This window comes from Camellia sinensis, chromosome 15, assembly GCF_055761805.1.
Source record: "Camellia sinensis isolate YWXY chromosome 15, ASM5576180v1, whole genome shotgun sequence".
Lineage (NCBI taxonomy): Eukaryota > Viridiplantae > Streptophyta > Magnoliopsida > Ericales > Theaceae > Camellia > Camellia sinensis.
In genome coordinates, this window is record NC_138975.1 from 135,291,067 (window position 1) to 135,309,395 (window position 18,329).

The 18,329-nt window shown below is 35.1% G+C and overlaps 1 pseudogene; it reads left to right on the plus strand.

The window, feature by feature from the left end:
• The first annotated feature begins 1,190 nt into the window (after positions 1-1,190).
• On the plus strand, positions 1,191-18,020 carry LOC114294457 (uncharacterized; annotated as a pseudogene).
• The last annotated feature ends 309 nt before the right edge of the window (positions 18,021-18,329 follow it).

Here is an 18,329-nt window from a genome sequence, read left to right on the forward strand (position 1 = left end):
CCATTTGCTGCTACCGTGCGAGACCATCGGTGCTTCAGTCTACCCCTACAGGTTTGTTCCCTTTTTGCTTTGTATCTCACTTCCCCTGCTTCTCTCTCTCAATTTCTTAACTGAAGCTATGTATGTCTATTTTCACTTTGTCTATTTTGTAACTACTTGTTATGTCAATAATCTTAGATAGGTTTCTGGGTTATTGTTATTTCTTGTGAAGATTGAGACCCTCTTGGTTCATTTCTCTCATTTGGCTATCATCATCTGAAGAACATTTTAAAGTGCAAAGAGTGGCAGCAATGTTAAACAAAAGAAATCTAAAATTGTTCGGCAAAAGAAATCTAAAAATGAAGAGTTGTATCTTACCATTATATTCAGGAAAATAAAACTAAGATAAAATCTAATGCTAATAGCACTCCTCAAATCAATTTGATTGTTCTGTGAAAAAGTTATTACTAGTAGTTGAACTCTTCCATGACCCTGTTTCCCTAATACATAATCCTAATCTGTAGTACATGAAGATATTTGTTTTATTGTTGAATCAGTGGTCCTGAAGATTTAAGTAGCTGAATACTAATGTTGAAAATTTAATGAGTTTGTCCATAGAGATTAAAATATAAACTGCTACTCAGTAACCATGTTTAGCATTCAATGAAAAGTCCTTTGGAATGAAAATCTGAGAGGTTAAAGGTTGTCTTGGACCATGGTTTGTATTCATCCACCAAAATTGTTGAAACTTGAAATTGAAAGATATGGAGTTGGAGCCTTTTTCTCAAGGCTTTAGCCACTTTATCCAGGGTCTGGAAGATTTGAGGTCTGAGCTTTCCCCTTTAATCTCGTTGGATGCTAATTGGGATGTAAGTTACCTTGCCTTGATGAGATTTCTAAAGTCAGATTGAAGGTGAGTAATCCATGTCAAGATTTATGTAGCTTGACTATTATCTCTCTGTTGCTCTTCTTATCTCTCAATTCTCTTCTCTCCATCTTTTTCTATATTATCCAAGTTATACTCAATTCTTTAAAATTGCATCGGCAAATATATATGCTTCTCAAAGTAAATAAAAATATAATTATAGTTCAAGATAAATTTTTCCTTGAGATAGTTTGGAACTTGAATTATTAATTCAATTTTTTCATGTTTTGTTTCCATTTGTTGAAGTTTACTATACAATATTATGTTGTCCCTAAAAAGAAAAAGAAGAAGAATATTACTATTAGTCACATGTGGAGCCTATTAAGAAAGGAAAGAATCAATTGGCATTTAATCAGATCATATCATATGCGAACTCTAGCATTCATTGTGAAAAAAAAAAGGAAAAAAAAAAGATCTTTATTTATTTTATTTTATTTTTTAATGTTTGGCAATGGTGTTTTACTATAGAATGGAAAAATCATAAAATAATTGTGATGAAACGAAATGGACTTTCTTTCTGTATTCAAATGTTAAGTTTGGATGTCCCCTATTATAGCAATCCATTCTCCTATGGTATTACTGAATTGGGTTTGGAATTTGATGGTATAACATAATATCATTGATGTTTAGCACGGATGGGTCCGTTGGAAACACAATTGCATTTGCTTCACAATTGCATCTTTTGGTGAATGCGCTGGATATGTCTTTTGAGGCTCAATTTATGGAAGATTTTGTGTCAGGTTTGAAAACTCTATATGATTGTCCTGTCATTTTTCTATTATAGATGTATCTAGTTTTAATAAGTGATAGCTCCGAGTTGTATCATTTCATGATGTAACATCAGGTTGCTTAAAATTTTCTCACTTTTATATTCTTTTTATGTTTGGTAATAGTTGAAAACTTGGGATCTGATAATTTGAAGTCTTCAGCAGTCATACCACCACCAACTATTCTTGATTGTGTGCTTAAAGATCTCTTTCATGAGGGTACATTCCTTCCATTTTCTTTTCTTATCTCTTATTTGCTGCTGTTAATGTGATTGATAATTTAAACTTCAAATTTGGACAGAATGACTAAATTGAAACTAGACTGTGTATGTAGGGACCAAAATTGTTCAATTCGAAACTATAGGGACTAAAATGAAATTTGGATCAAACTATAGGGGTGAAAAGTGTAATTAAACCCTGGTGTTTATCATATAATTAGATGGCATAGAATGTGAACCTACTACCATATGAGAGAAGCCCTGACATTACAAAAGTATGAATACATGCACGGATATGGAAATAGCACGATAGGAACATACAGACTTGAAATTTTTTTCAAAAGAATCAAGACACCACCATTACATGTAATAAATGAAAATAAATTTTGATATATATACATAAAAACAATAACTAATTCTTTATTTATTTATTTATTTTATTACAAATACATTTTAACAAAAATAGTTAGAAATTGCTTTTCACATTCTTCATATTGGAGAAGTGTGGATAAGAACTCTTAATATCTATTTTGGAAAGTTCTATTCATAAACAAATTAAAGGTTTTGTAGCTATGATAATTCCCAAGAATATCTATTAATTATGTGATTGAAGATGATTAGTAAGGTAGCCGACTGAGTTGAGTTTTGTTGCTTGAGCAAGACTTGCAACTTGCAAGCCTAGATGACAAGCTCCTAGCAGGCTAAGCCTGATTTGCTATCATTGACTTTTGTTTATGTTCATTGCATGAAACTCTTAGCAGTTATGAAACATGTAACCTTTATCATGCTTATAATGGATACTCATTTTTGTGGGATGTGTAGTGGTGCATGGATGGGTGGGCGTGTGTTTTGTAGATCTCACGGAAGGGACATTATTGTTAGAACAAAGTTATTAAAGAAATGAACATACCTGGAATTTATATGCATTTGTGAATTTTCACAAATTTGGAGATGCATTTAATTTGCATGCAAGTTTATTATGTACTGTTGTATGGTTGAAAATTTAGATTCTAGAATTGAATGCAGATGGACTTTAATATCTAATGTTTCTTTCATGACTATGTCCTCATGCAACTTGCAGGAGTGCAGCTCCTTGATTTCACTGAGGGTGAGCATAAGAATTCTCGAGCTATTAAAGGCGCACCACTTGACTCACTTTTTACGTAGTTTTGCTTACACTCACTTTGGTTTGGCAACTGCAACATACGTGGTATGTATCTAAGTCAAGAATGATTTCCTTTGGATGGTGACACTCTATTAGAGACATTAAATTATTAATCATCTACATGGGATTTGGATTGTATTAGACTATTCGGAATGTGGACTCACCCCATTTTGACTATGCTTTTATTTTATGTTTGATTAGCTATTGATGTGCTCTGGATAGAATTTGTTAGAGAAGTTCGTTGGTGTTGGGAAGAGTCACAACCTTTACCTCGGATGCCAACCACTGGTGTGATTGACTTGTCAACTTGTTTGGTCAACCAAAAACTACACGTGGTAATAGTACATCATTTCATTAGAGAAATGTTAATAGGGTTAGTTCCTTGTGCATTTCTTGGACATTATGCTGTGAGAACTGAAGGTTCTGAAAGACCACAAGCTTTGTCTGCCCTCCGCCTTGACAAATGTAGGCCTTGAATCATTGAATTTGTATTGACAAATTGCTGAACTTGGCCTTTTCTTCAGTTAGTTTACGAACCTTATTAATGAAACATGCATACCTGAAGTGCAGAATGAATTATAATTCATTTAATTGCATTTAATTTATAATTAGAATTTATATCTCAAGAATGTTTAGATAGCATGCTTTTAGATACTTCCATTCAAGACTTGTTCTTCATACAAGCTTGGGGGCTCTTATAAATGCTGAAGTTGTGAAGATGCTTTGGATCTTGTAACTAATGAGCTAGTTAACATTTGTTTCTGTAAATTGCTTTCAATGTACTTTATTGTAGCCATTTGTTTTGGTATTATGCATGGCAATTTGCCCCTGAAATTTTAGTGCAAGTGGTTCTATTGAAGACTTTAAGCTGCCAAATGTGCAGAGCTGAAAATGTTGTGGTAATACTTGAAATTCAAGCTCTGAAATCAAATACTCTTTTATAGGGCATAGAAAAAAAAAATCACTTGGAAGATAACTATAAGTGTTCCTAAACCAAACGAAACTAACCTTTGTGTCCCAATCAAGTGGGGTAGGCTACATGAATCCTTCCAGATATCTTTATAGTTGTATGTTTGGTTGGAGACTGTATTAATTGCATATCAATATATACTTGCCCTCTGCTAATATTACTGTAACTAGATATGGTCAGTTAGTACTCAGTTCCAAACTTTGGACTACATTGGGGACAAATTCCACTGGGCCAACTAGTTATAAGTTCCTTTATGCTACGAGAGTGTTGCACTTTTCTAAATGTAAGAACGTCATTGTTTTATTATTTGATTGCAATTGGACATTGTTTTATTATGTGATTGCAATTGGATAGCCATCTATTTGCAGCTCTTGCTACCTGTAATCCTTATAAATTGGAATTTTACATCCACATAACACTTCAGACGTAAAGACTTAAACACGTTGTCTGATCGGTTTCTGTTGGGATTTTCTTTTTCTATAGTCTTATTTAAATTAATTGATAATAGATGTGATTTTGCAGGACTTTCTGAAAACAAATAGTATTGTTTTAGTAGGTTAGCACTAGGGACTTTGTTGCAATTATGTAGTTTGACAATGGATATTGTTTATGAAAACTGATATTGATGACATGCTGTCATGGTTTTGAGATCTCTTAAGCATCCTTTTGATGTTTTCTTTCTTTCTTTTCTACCTTTTGGGATTTTTCCAGAATATTTTGTGGTAAGAGTCGTGAGACCATAATTGTATTTCTTTGCCACTTCATTGTTCAACTTGCAATATGCATTGAGAAGAATCGTCAACTAACTCAAAAGTTTCAAGATGGTGAAAACGAAGATCCTGTTTCTGCTCAAGTTGAGGTTGTGTCTAATTTTACCTTTGCTGTCAATATTCTTATAATGTCTCTGTGTTCGAGAATCAGTAAACGTCATTCTTCTTTTGCTTTTTGGCCTGAAGTACTATGTGACTGTAAAATGTAAATACAGGAAGCTGGTCAGGTCAATGGAGACTTATCTCATACGAGAATGCCTAGTGAGGATTTTGTTGGGAAACGAGACAGGTGAACTAAGCAAGTGAGAAGCCTTTTGTTTTCATAATTAAATACTAATTGCAAATCCATTGAGGCTGTGGATTTTTATTGAAGTTTTTTTTATATTGTTTTTATTTTTTGCTCTTCATTTAAAGTATGAGTATTATTCTGGTATGAATATTATTCTGTTTTGGAAGTTTGTTTAATTTTACCTTGACATTCTTGATTACTACGCTTAGGTTGTCTTCATGGCTTTCTTGTGGAGGAAGAATAGAAACTCCTACAATGTCATTGACACAATGATTCTTTTAGATTAGGCTGGATGTGTGTTTGGTTTGATATTCCAAAAGACTAACTATAATTTAATGAATTTAAATCTTTTTTTGCCTTCTCTCTGTTGTATTTGTTGAAGAGTTGCTCAAATATTATAGTGGCGTATTTCTATTATGTTGATGTTAAAGATCAGTAAGAACCTGAAACTCAATTTGCATATCACAACCATTTGGAATATGAGAAGCTAGAGTGACAGCAAGTGGCACTATTAAGTGCTTGAAACCCTAAACATGAAAGTTACATGCAGTAAATGGCTTGTCCTAGTGCCTATGGTACTAGTTCTTTTTAAGTATTTATTACTAATAATTGCTTACCAAAGTAGTGAACTTACAAGAAAACTTTGCACTAAATAGATATGATAGGATTACATTAATTTTGGACTTTCTGCTGATTGCCCTTTTTTATATCCCATTCATGTGATTCACTCATACTCTTTGTGCTCACTATGCAGTGGCTCAATGTCAGATGATTCATGTCATCCTGAAACTTCTGTATCGAGGATTAATTCTAAGGCCCAGGATGTTGTGACATCTTCTGATTTAAGGCCTTCAGATTGTATCAGGAAGGGATCAGCTGGTGTTGTGGGTATGATGCTTCTAAAATCAGACCAGAACTTGCATGTTCCATTTACACAGGTTGTTTAAGCTTCAGTAGAGTAAGATTATTTTCCAGTTTTTTTTTTTTTTTTTTTTTAAATTCCTAGAATTTTCAATAGAAACAATCTTGACTTGTTCTCCATACTTGTTATAGGATGCACCACTTATGACAGAAGACATGCATGAAGAACGACTCAATGCTGTAGAAGCCTTGGGTTCTTCATTTGTAAGCCTAAACTCTTTGTCATATGCATTATGACTGTGGTGAAGATGGCCATTGTGGGAATGCTATTGATACGCATATACATGTACATGTTGATATTATGACTATCACTAATTATCTCAAAGTATATTTGAATGGTTGCATCTTAGATGTTTTGATAAAGTGGTTACCACTCCACTTGCATCAACTTCGATTCAAGTAAAGTGGTACCAGTTCACTTGCTATTAACTTTGATTTAAACCTTTCATTTTTGGATCATGAAAGTCTGGAAGCCCTAAAAAATGAGAAGACTCTAAGAAACTCCTTTTTTATTTGACAAGTTTAATTTAGTTAGTTGCTCATTGCTTGTGGGAAAACTATTTTGACATTCATTTTGCATTTTAGATAACTTTCCTATTCAAGTGTTGCATGGTAGATAGAGGTCTGTAAATTTGAAGAGTGCATTGATATCAACTGAGAAAATATTGTCTACCATTTTGTACAGAACTTCTTTGCTCAGTTGGAGAGAGATATATTATCTTCAGGTAATAAGCTCATTTTTTACTTCTGCTCGTTTTACTCTTTCCAATAAAGAAGTAGAAGCCATAATTATTTATTTGATAAGTAAGACTGTAAGATATTGAAAAAGCAGCTATGGGGTACAAAGCAAAACTATTTTCGACAAAATAAAGCTCTTCTAAAAAGTCAATAAAAGCAAAAAAAGAATTACAAATCTTCCTTTATAGCCAAAAATGAAAAATATCTAGTGTTATCTTCAATCTGTTTACGTCCATCTGTACATCCTCAAAAGTTTGCCGATACCGTTCTCTCCAAAGGTACAACATCAAAGTCTTAATCAAAGCCTTGTTCCTTTGCTTTGATTGACAACCTCCCTGCCATGGCTAATACAACTGGAGTAGTGATTTCAACATTGTACTAAAAAATTCAACATGTTAGGCTTTTGCTAAGGCAACTAATTTTGTTCTCTCTGAAGTTGGTAAATGTAAACCAAAAACTTCAGTGGATGCTGAAGACTAAGAAAGTAAAGCTCCATAGCTCACTACTAGGCACATTAGGAATGCAAAAAAATTGTCAGCCGCACAGTTTGAGAGTGTGATTGGAATGGGAAGGGCAGGTTAGGTGAGAAAATTGTATGGGTCAGTTGACTGGCAGTTAAGAATTTATTAATGTGCTCATTAACCAACCAGACACCTTTATATTATATTCACATATAGTCCTATCGATAGACATTCCCTGTCCCTATGTTGTCCCTAAATCTAATATCAGTTTTTATTAGATGAGACCAAGGTTTTAAAAAGTGGCCGCAACCGTTACGTATGGTGGTTACCGCCACCTGTTACGGCTGCTTTTGGAGTGTGATTGAGATTCACAAGTGTGTCGGCCGTAGCGGCGGCCGTAGCGGTCGTAACGGTGCCGTAACAGCCGTAACGGCCTGTTACGCACCGTTATGTAACGGTTCCGAACTGTTTCTTTCGAAAAAGCACAAAAAAAAAAAAGCTGAAAATGGGAGAAGAGAGATAAATAGAAGAGGGAAGATAAACAGAGAAAATGAAGGAACGAGAGATAGAGAGACATAAGAGGGAAGATGAAAAATATGTTATTGATTTGTTGAAGCTGTAAGACCTATGCTATTTTATTCAGCTGCTATCACTCAACCATTTTATTTTTGTGTATCTATCTATATATTGTTTGATAATAATAATAATAATAATAATAATAATAATAATAATAATAATAAGCGTGGTCATTATCTATTTGGCTTGGTTAAAATATGTATATATATATATATTTAGGTTCTTATTTATTCTCTTACTTTTGTCATTGTTTATCTTATATATAATAGTTAGTGATTGATTTTTTTGTATAATATAAAGTCATTAATTATTAAAATAAAATGTAAAAAACTCAGTTTATAGTGATTTAAAAATATGAAATATATTAGATCATACTTAAAAATTTACAAAAATTGATCAATATTTATTTTAAACCCAATAAATATGATCATGGAAAAAAAATATGCGTATCGATAAGTTTTTTTTAAATTGTGCGAAAAATAAAAAAATTCACGGTTCCAGTTATCGCAACCGTTACGTTACGGCCTTTACACTCCGCAACCGCAACCGCGCCACCGTCACCGTTACGGTGACCGCTACCGCTTTTCAGAACCTTGGATGAGACCCTCCATCAAAGCACGTATGGCTCACTCACTCATTTATCTCTCTTTCTCACTATCTGAAACTCCTTTCCCTTTTGTGTCTCCTACCTGTCTTCCCTCACTCTTAACCCTGTGGATCCACATCTCCCCTTATGAATTCAATACATAATCGGGTAATTATTTTATTTGTTTGTGCAGTACATTGATAGGACAATAGAGGATTGTTTCTTTAACTCTATGTTTACCTCAGCTCCTAGTTGGCCAGAATGATATCTGATTGATTGTTCAACTTAAGATTTGGCTTTTTAGACTTTGTTCAGGCAAAGGGGGGAAAGTTGGAGAAATGTCTTGAGGGTTTGGATTTAGTTCTTAAGGAATAAAATTACGAGTAGATTTTGATATGGTACATTTATTATGATGGTGGCTTGGTTTTGGGGAACTAAAATGACATTGAATGGAACAATTACATAGATGATTTAGATGGCCCATTTCAAACGGATCATGTTGACTGAAATTGGAAACTTCAGGGATAGAATTGACAAAATTGGAACTTGACCAAAGTGACCTGAAACAACAAAAATATCATAATTATGAAAAGAGAGTGTGGCATACATAAAGCCTGGACATATTTATAAAAGCTGAAATCAATGTTCTAGATGATGTTGATCTGAGGTGCTATTTTAGGGGTGGTGTGAAGATGACAAAAACTGGAGATTCAAGGTTGAAAAGTTACATCCTAGTGCCAAAAGGCACAGATTAGATTCAAAATGTATTGGATGAATCCCAAAACCAGTAATTCAACATTTGTTAAAGAGTCTTGTAGTAAAAACTGAAAAATCCATGAACTTATGCACAAACATAACGTAACATTTGGTGCCCATATCACAAAAACCATAAATGATCACAGAACATACATACTTTTCCGTCTACAAATTCGGCTGGCAAAAAATAAAACGTATTCGGAAAATACCTTTTTTTTAGTGTAACAAATTAAATTAAAAAAATCCATGTAATACTGACTAAACTCGACAAAGTCTTGTCCCAACTACTTGGGGGTCAGCTACAAGAATCCTGTTTTGCCATTCTGCTTGTTTAAGGGGCATAATTCAGTTAAAACATGAGCATACCCTCAATAGCATTTCAAATGTTTATGCTTTTTCCCCTCAACAGAATGAGATTGTTTTACTATTTCTCAGCCTTGTTAAACATGACCTGAAGCTTGTTTTCTTTTGCTGCATTTGGTTTTTGTTTCACGGAAAATTTGAGAACATGTGCAAATTTTTTCTCCTGTTTTCATAACATGAATTTGTTTTACTGTTAAATCTTTTTTGCATTTTCCCAGCTGTATGGCTGTGTACTTGGTTTTTTTTTTTTTTTTTAAGATTCGTCTTTCATAGCTATGGATTTATGGGTCAAATCATATGTGAACATGCATGTCTTTCCTATTAAAAAAAAGAATGTTTTAAATACATAACCCATCATTAATTTCCTTTCAAAATTAATTTGGTGCTGGATGTTTGTGAAAATCTGAATCAGACATGTCAGCATTCAAAGCGGCAAATCTAGCTGCTGTATTTGAAGATTTTATCCACTGGCATTCACCTAGAGATTGAGAGAATGATGACTTTGAAGAGAGTGGAGAAGTGTCTACAAATGATGCAATGGAATTGTTAAAAAACAATTGGCCTCCTCGAGGACGACTTTCAGAGAGAATGTCTGAGCATGGGAATTTGTGGTGAAAATTTTGGAATGATGCACCTGCTTTGCCAGCTTCTGAGCAGAAGCCACTTTTGGATCCTAATCGAGAAGGAGAAACGGTAAAATTCTTTATAAATGTGCACATCATGCAATTTTTTTTTTTTAAATATCTGGACTGCTCTAGTTTATATGTTTCCCAACAAAATATTAGCAAATGTAGGATGTTACAACGAAGGTCTCAAGTTCATAAAACTGGTGTTACCACAAGACAGTAATTTCTGATTAAATGGTGATCAACATTTGATGTTTTGAAATGCTGTTCAATTTATGTTTCAGAGCAATAGATTTGACAGTCCAAAATGGTTCTTTCTACCATTGTCTTTCTTGGTTGTTGAAAGATATAGAAAATAATCTACTAAGATCTGATGCTACCTAGAATATGTCTTGGTTCAACAAGTGGAATGGGAATTCAAAATTCAAATGCAATAAGGTATAGTTTGTTGGGAATTGGGATACTTCTAAGCACAATGCTGACTGCCTTTTAATGGAAGGTTATTAAAACATGCAAGTTGTCTTTTCGCATCTCAACATTTGTCGTATTGGATAAATGTAAAAAAGAAAAGAAAAGAAAAGAAAAGAAAGGGAAAAAAAAATCGAACTCAGTGTATCCCGTCTAAGTATAAATCAAATTCAGTATATTCCTTCTAAGCATGAACTTCGTATGTCCCATATAAGTTGAGCTATTTATGTGTTGTGGCTTTTTTTAGACAGTCTCTTGAAATACTCTTGTTTGATAGTTCAAGTTTTTTATTTTTAATTTATTGGATAACCAAAAGTGGTATAAACTAAAAGGTGTTATGAAGGTGGCAAATGGCTTTACAAAAAGATAAGGCTCTATGATATACAATACATTAAGAGGTATAAACATATCTCCAATGAACTGCACAAAAGGCACAATTGAAATAGTACACTACTCAATCAAAATAAATAAATAAATAAACAAGGAGCAAGGATCCCTTTTGGTTTTAATGAGAACAATTCAAAATAATTATACTTCCTCCATAGTCTGGAAGCACACAATGCAATTGTCTGCCACTGTGATATCCCTGTTCCGTAATTAGCTAATTGGTCCTTAATATGAATTAGATTATGTGTTAATATAATTTTGTGTGCCATCATGTGAAAATATGTGGTTTTGAATTTCTATCTGTTCACTGTAGGAATATCTGTTTGATTGTCTGCTTTGGAAATTAAATTGAAGGCCTTATCGGCCACAGAACCCGGAATTGATTGCGCTATTGTGATTGGCATAATTTTTAGAGCCTACGGTGAAATTTAATTGGAAACTGATTCGGATCAAATTAATTTGATTAAATTAATGAGTTAGTGCCCAATTGTTATTATTATTATAATGATTTTAGTGGGGTTTGTTGTGTAAAGGCATGCCACCTTCATTCCTCTCCTTAGTTGCATTTGACTAATCTTGGACTCAAAATTAGAGGCAAGGCCGACTATAGAGAGAGAGAGGGAGAGAATTGGGTGATTTTGGCTCAAGGTGTGGGGAATTTGAAGATTAAACCCAAGATTTTGTTATAGGTTGGAAGATTGAACTCTTAGGTAAGTAAACTCATGAATTTTTGTTTGTAATTTGTAAATTCAAGATTAATTGGTGATCAAGAACAAGGGTTGTGCTCTAATTGATGAATTTGAAGTTGAAATGCACATGCATGTATAGGATCACCATGATTTTGCATAATCTAGCATGTATTGAATTGAATATGGAAATATGAGTGTTAAATCATACATGCAAGCATGTATTTGTTGAGTTTCGTGAGAATGAACACCATTTGCATCATTTGAGTTGATTTGTGGAATTGGCCTTCATAATGATGTAATTTGGTAATTATACCATGTTAGTATATGTATATGTGAAGATTGAGCCAAAAACATGCATTTTGAACCTTTGAATATCAGGTTGAAGCTCAAGAACACATTCTGGAAAACCCAGAAAATTTGACGTCTGCTCGAGCGGGAGAACGGCCGCTCGAGCGTGAATTTTGAGCTCCCAGTATTTTTTTTTTCTGCAGACATGGTGTCCGCTCGAGCGGGGAAGTTCACGCTTGAGCGAGGAGCCATGTAGAGAGGCCTTCTGCTCGAGCGCTAGAGTGCACGATCGAGCATAAATTCGACATAACCAGTACTTTTACAGACCTTAAGGGTCCGCTCGAGCGGGCAAGTCCACGCTCGAGTAGAGACCCTGTTTTCTGAAATTTTGAAAATGCATTCTGTGTTCTGTTTTCCGTTCCCTTTCACTTCGAAACACTCTTAGGCATACATTGAGCATTGTAATTGAATTAAAGAGATAAGAATGAAGCCTAAAGAGGAATATGTGAATTAAAGAACAGATTGAATTACTTGTGACCCATATGTGTTATGTGATATGTAGGGTCAAGCTCCAGGGCAAATCCACAAGCCGATCTCTGTGAGTAGTATCTTAACAAAGACATCTGAAATGTGCTAGTTGTCCAATTACTTATCTTCCTATAAGTCTGTTGTTTTAAATTGTGGACAAATGTTTGCTTTACTGAACGATTGATATAAATGGTTGGGCCGAAGGCTGATTGATAGAAATGATTGGGCTGAAGGCCGATTGATACAAATGATTGGGCCGAAGGCCGATTGATATGAATGATTGGGCCAAAGGCCGTTTTGATACGAAAGCATAAGTGGGCCAAAGGCCAGTTTGACACGAAAGTGTAAATGGGCCAAAGGCCAGTTTGATACGAAAGTATAAATGGGCCAAAGGCTAGTTTGATACGAAAGTATAATGGGCCAAAGGCCGTTTTGAATAAATGGGTCAGAGGCCGTTTTGACATGATATAATGAATGGGCCAGAGGCCAGTATGATCTATATCTATTTATATGCTAGATAGAAATGTGAATTGGGCTTAAGGCTGTCTGATGTATATTGTTCCAATATATTTTCTTTATTTGATATTATTCACTGGGCTTTCGCTCACGCTCATTCATGTGTTTGTAGGTGAGCCAAGAGAGGTCTAGACCTAGCCTCAGTGAAGTCTGTATGGAACAACTAAGGTTTCGAAGAGTCAGCCCTTGCGTCTCACGCACGAGACACGTCTTCGCCTTTCTGCCATTCTGTGTTATTCTGTCATGTTGGTGAGGACTTTGGTGTACGTCTGTGTGTAGCTTGTTTTGGCTGACTTAGTTTTGAATGATTATAGCAATTCCGGTATTCCCTTTACTGTCTGTTGCATTCCAGATCGGTTCCGTGGGGTTGGTAGTTGTGTCTATCTTGTTGTCGTTCTTTAATTCCATTTGTTTGAGTTTTAGGATGTGTTGGGCTTGGTTGTTACAGGTCGGTAGAGCTTTGGCTCCCATTGCTGTCGCCCAGTTTTTGAGTGGTCCGCTCGAGCGGGTCATTTTACGCTCGAGCGGGGTTTACACCCTTCCAGCATTCCGATTCCCTGCAAAACTTCTGCAGGTGTGTTTTCTATGCTCGAGCGGGTTTATTGCGCTCGAGCGGGTTGCGCTCGAGCGGTATTGTTTGCGCTCGAGCGGTATTGTTTGCGCTCGAGCAGGTAGTACCTCGTTGGTGAAAGTTATGGGAGAGGGAAATCTACGCTCGAGCGGACTGGTTTTCGCGCTCGAGCAGATGTGCTTTATCTCTGTGTCTTGGCACTCGAGCGGGCCTTCTTGCGCTCGAGCAGATCATGGTTTTTGTTCTTGACACTCGAGCGTTGTGTTTTTCGCTCGAGCGGACCTGTCGTATATCAGATAGCAGTTGGGCATTTTTGAATCACTTTTCACTTTTCTTCTCTCTCTCTAACTTTCCCAAAATCGATTTTGAGAGCTTCTCTCTCTAGAAACTCCCTTCTCTCTAGGGTTTGATCTAGATAGAGTGCTTCCTTTCCCTTCGGCCTTTGTAAAAGTCGTGTTGATCGTCAAGGGCGTCGTTTTGATCCAAAAAGTTTGGAGTTTGAAGCAATTTGGTTTTGGCCTCTTCTCCGTTTGAGCTCTAACTTCGAGGTAGGGATATCCTACTCCTTCTCATGAGTTTTGTCTTTGAATTTTAGTATTTTGATGAGTTGGGGGTTGTTGGGTAATTTTGAGAAAGTTTGGGCCTTTGTGTAATTTTACAAAAGTTGGGGTTTTGTTTATATAAACTTATATGCATGTTTGGCATAGAGAAATGAGATCAATATTGGATTATTGGTGAAAATGGAACCTTATGGTTGTGATGTTAATTATGGGAAATGCTCTAATTACATTGATAAATTAATTGGTATAATTAATTTGAAGAAAAGAAGAATTAAATTGAGAATGTTGGAATTGGATGTGTATGGAATTAAAGGGTGTAGTTTGATTCGTTCATCGCTCACCTAGTTGAAATGTTGATTATATACCCATTTGGTGCATTTATTTTCAGTATAGAAATAACTGCTTTGGGCTATCGGTGGAGGATAGTCTTGATTGTTGTAGACACTGCATGATGATTAGGTAAACTAAAACTAATCGATTGAGTAGGCTGTTGAATATAGCAACTGGATTAATACATTAATTCTATGTATTGATTGATTATATATGATCTATGTTTATATACATGTGTTGTGTGGGAGGAGATGGGGGATGTACTCTACGGTTTAGGGGAAGATAGGGGATAGACCTCTAAATCAGATTTTGTGTGACATTGATACAGTGCTACAATGTGTATCAAGTATTGATTATGGAAGTGTTTGAATTGATTTGATATAGCACTAAAATGTATATCGTTATCAATTGTGAAGTATAGAAGTGATTCTATGTTATGTTGATACAGCACCGAAATGTGTATCTTTCGTAAAGTGTGGAAATGGTTTATGTGTTATTAATACAGCATTAAAATGTGTATCCCTCATGAATTTTGGAAAGTGGTTTAAAGATGGGTCTAAATCTCATTAAGTTATTTGGCTAGGTGTTGAGCCTTGTTTTCAAACTCAAAGTTGGAAAAGACATGGGAAATGAAATGTAACATGGACTTAATGTCATGAAACCGAAATGTGATAGATGTGGATGTATCTGTGTTGACCATCTATCAACTGCTAATCTTTTAGTCATTGTTCATGGCTGGTTTAGTGTATTTCTACTGGGCTGTGGCTCACCCTTTATGGGATATCATTTTCAGGTACAGGTAGTATGCCACCTCCGAGGACATAGCTTGGGAGGCAAGAGGCTGTCAGGTTTTTGTCGTCTTGTGATCTTTTGGATGTATTACATGTAAATTCAAGCCAAGGGCTTAATGTGTAGTTGAGTCAGTACTCTCTTTTTGTAACCAAGTGTTAACTTGGAAAGCTGTAAGCCCGTAAGGCATTTGCTTTCATTGTTAACATGTAATACTCATTGTAAAGAACTACTCTGATGAATAGAAGAATATTTATCTTTTATACCAATGCATGTCTAAATTGATGGGTCTTAATGTTATTATTTTGGGGGCGTTACAATGATCCTGTCTGTATAGAACTGTATGTTACTATACTTTCTGTTATGAGTTATTAACATATGTCTGATGGGATGTTGTGATGTGCATATAAGCACGGCTCTATGGACAAAGTTTTAAAGTGCTTCCGTTTGGCCCCTTTACTCTGATGAGTTTTGTCTTATTTGGTTTGAGGCCGTAGGTAATCTCGTGATTACTGGCCGGTTATGGCCTTAACGCATAGGGGCAGGTTCGGGTCGTGACAGCCACTCCTTCCTCTTTTGGTTTGATAGGACAACTAGCAAAAAAACCCCACACATAATGAGGCATAACCCCAACCATGCCAAAAATCGAACAGTTAAGATTCCATCAATCGTTGGTGAACCTGTGCTACATAGTATGCGTGTGTTCAGCAAAAATGAAGGTAATTATGACAATTTTACTGGGGGTGATTTGACTAAAATACCCAATTAAAATTATAAAATATGCAATTTAAACAAATGTGGTGATTGTTCTTAATAATTTCGAACCACTTGGCCTTAATTGGATGGTCTCTTTTCAACCTTGTAATTGCAGTTTGGATTCAGTATTTGGAAGAGAAGTAATATGTTCTTCAAACCATATTACTATATATTTTATTGTGTTGACATGGTTCTTTGAGTGCCATTATCTTTTTGGTTTGGAATATTGACCTTTCATGTCACTTTGAACTCTGTAGGTTCTTCATTATTTGGAAACATTGCCACCGCATCTACTGCTGGAACAAATGGTTTATACTGCCTTCAGAGCTTCAACTGACACTCTAAACCAGGCAACCTTTGGTGGCTTAAAGCAGATGGTCACCAAAATGGGTCAACTTTATCTTATAATGGCTTCTACACTGAAGCATTTGCAAGTTATGGTTGTCTTTATGCTTTCTTGTCATTTATTTTATTTTTCCTGAATCTTAGTTCCATTTTACATAGATGCAAGTTTGCAGAATTTACATTTTCCCCCTCTCTTCCTTGCAGCAAATCGTCTCTCTGTCGACAGTGAGATTACTGCAGACGTGAAACGGCTTTGTGTTGTTTTTGAACATGTTGAGAAGTTGCTAACAGTTGCAGCTTCTCTTCATCATAAGTTTTTGCAAGCACCACGCTTGTCAGCAGTAATTTTCAGTGACTACTACGATTTTTACCTACCTACAATAGGGACAGGCGCTGTGGCAGGCAATCGTGATATGGTAAATTCCCAAATGACGTGTGTTTTTGGTCTAGCAGTTCAGTAGTTAGCTTAAGCATCTTTCTAGAGTATCACCATTGCTTTCATCAAGGTTATTATTTTAGACAAAAATTATTTATTGAAAAAAGTGATTTTATTTAATTTATATAAAATTATATATGCATATATAAATAAAATTTTAATATATTATTTGACGTGTATGTGTCCTACTTTTGGAAAAATGCTCTACATGTTCTAGTCCTACTTCTAGAAAAATGCCGTATCTGCTTGTCTGTGTCGTGTCCGTGTCCCATACCCATATTTTTTCTTAGGCTTTGATTTGTGACTCCTGGGAGTACTATGGTCAATAATTTGGATGGTCTAATGTTAGATTAGTTCTAGTTGATGCAATTTTTTGGTGATTTTGTGCTATAAAACATTTCATGTTTCTTCAATATAATTGTTAGTCTTCCATTCATCAACGACACATATTAGATCTATTTAGATGACACAAGTTGATGTCAGAAATAAATTTTACTTTTTAGTGTTCACCTATAGGGGTCTTGAGAAACAACATAGTGCAATAGTGCCAAAATTCCCCCATAATAAACATGGATTAGATTAAGGAAGAAGGAGAGAAACTCAAAGGATCATTTGTAATAATTTATCTTCCTACATTAAACACTTGCTTGTAAAAATCATTTTGTTCTGGTTTTTTATCATTCACAATTTTTTTTTTTTTTTTAAATTGTGAATTCATGATATATTCAGGTTAAATTGAAGGGAGACATTGACCAAGGTGTGGAATACTACAAGAAGGCTCTGTATTATAATGGGCACTATGCTGATGCCATGTATAATCTAGGCGTTGCATATGGGGAAATGCTGAAGTTTGACATGGTAAATTTGTAGGAAATAAAACTTTTGTGTCTCTGTATCTCTCTGCTTTTCATGTCTTTCATTCTGAAGCAAACTTCACATGAATGAAACTGATCTCCTCAAACATTATTCTCTACTAGAAAGTACATTATCTTTATTTTACTTTTTTTCCTTTCGCAATCATCGTTCATTTTCTTCCTTTCTATTAGTTGCTTTAATGAGAAATTTGATGAATTTCAAATCTAGAACTTGAGAATATTTATTTAATATCTGTGCAGGCAATTGTGTTTTATGAACTTGCTTTCCACTTCAATCCTCATTGTGCAGAGGCATGCAACAATTTAGGAGTGATATACAAAAACCGTGACAACCTTGATAAAGCTGTGGAGTGTTATCAGGCAAAATTATGATGCTTATGTGCAAATTTTAAGTCTCAAATCATCGTGCGCTTGATATTATAAAAATTATTTATTCTTCTGCAGTTGGCTTTATCCACTGGTCTGCTGCTGCTGCTGCCGGTGTGCTGATGCAGAATTTTGCTGGGCTGCTGCTGCTGCAATGTTGCTGTGAAGCGGGCTACTACGAGATGCTGGTCTACTGCAAATTTGGGCTGTTGTTAGTTTCATGTGTTCATTTTGTTATCTGCTGTTTTTACTATGGGTTCACAATTTGGATGTATTTGAGTATTTTAGTGAGTTTACCCTTTTAGGTTTTATATA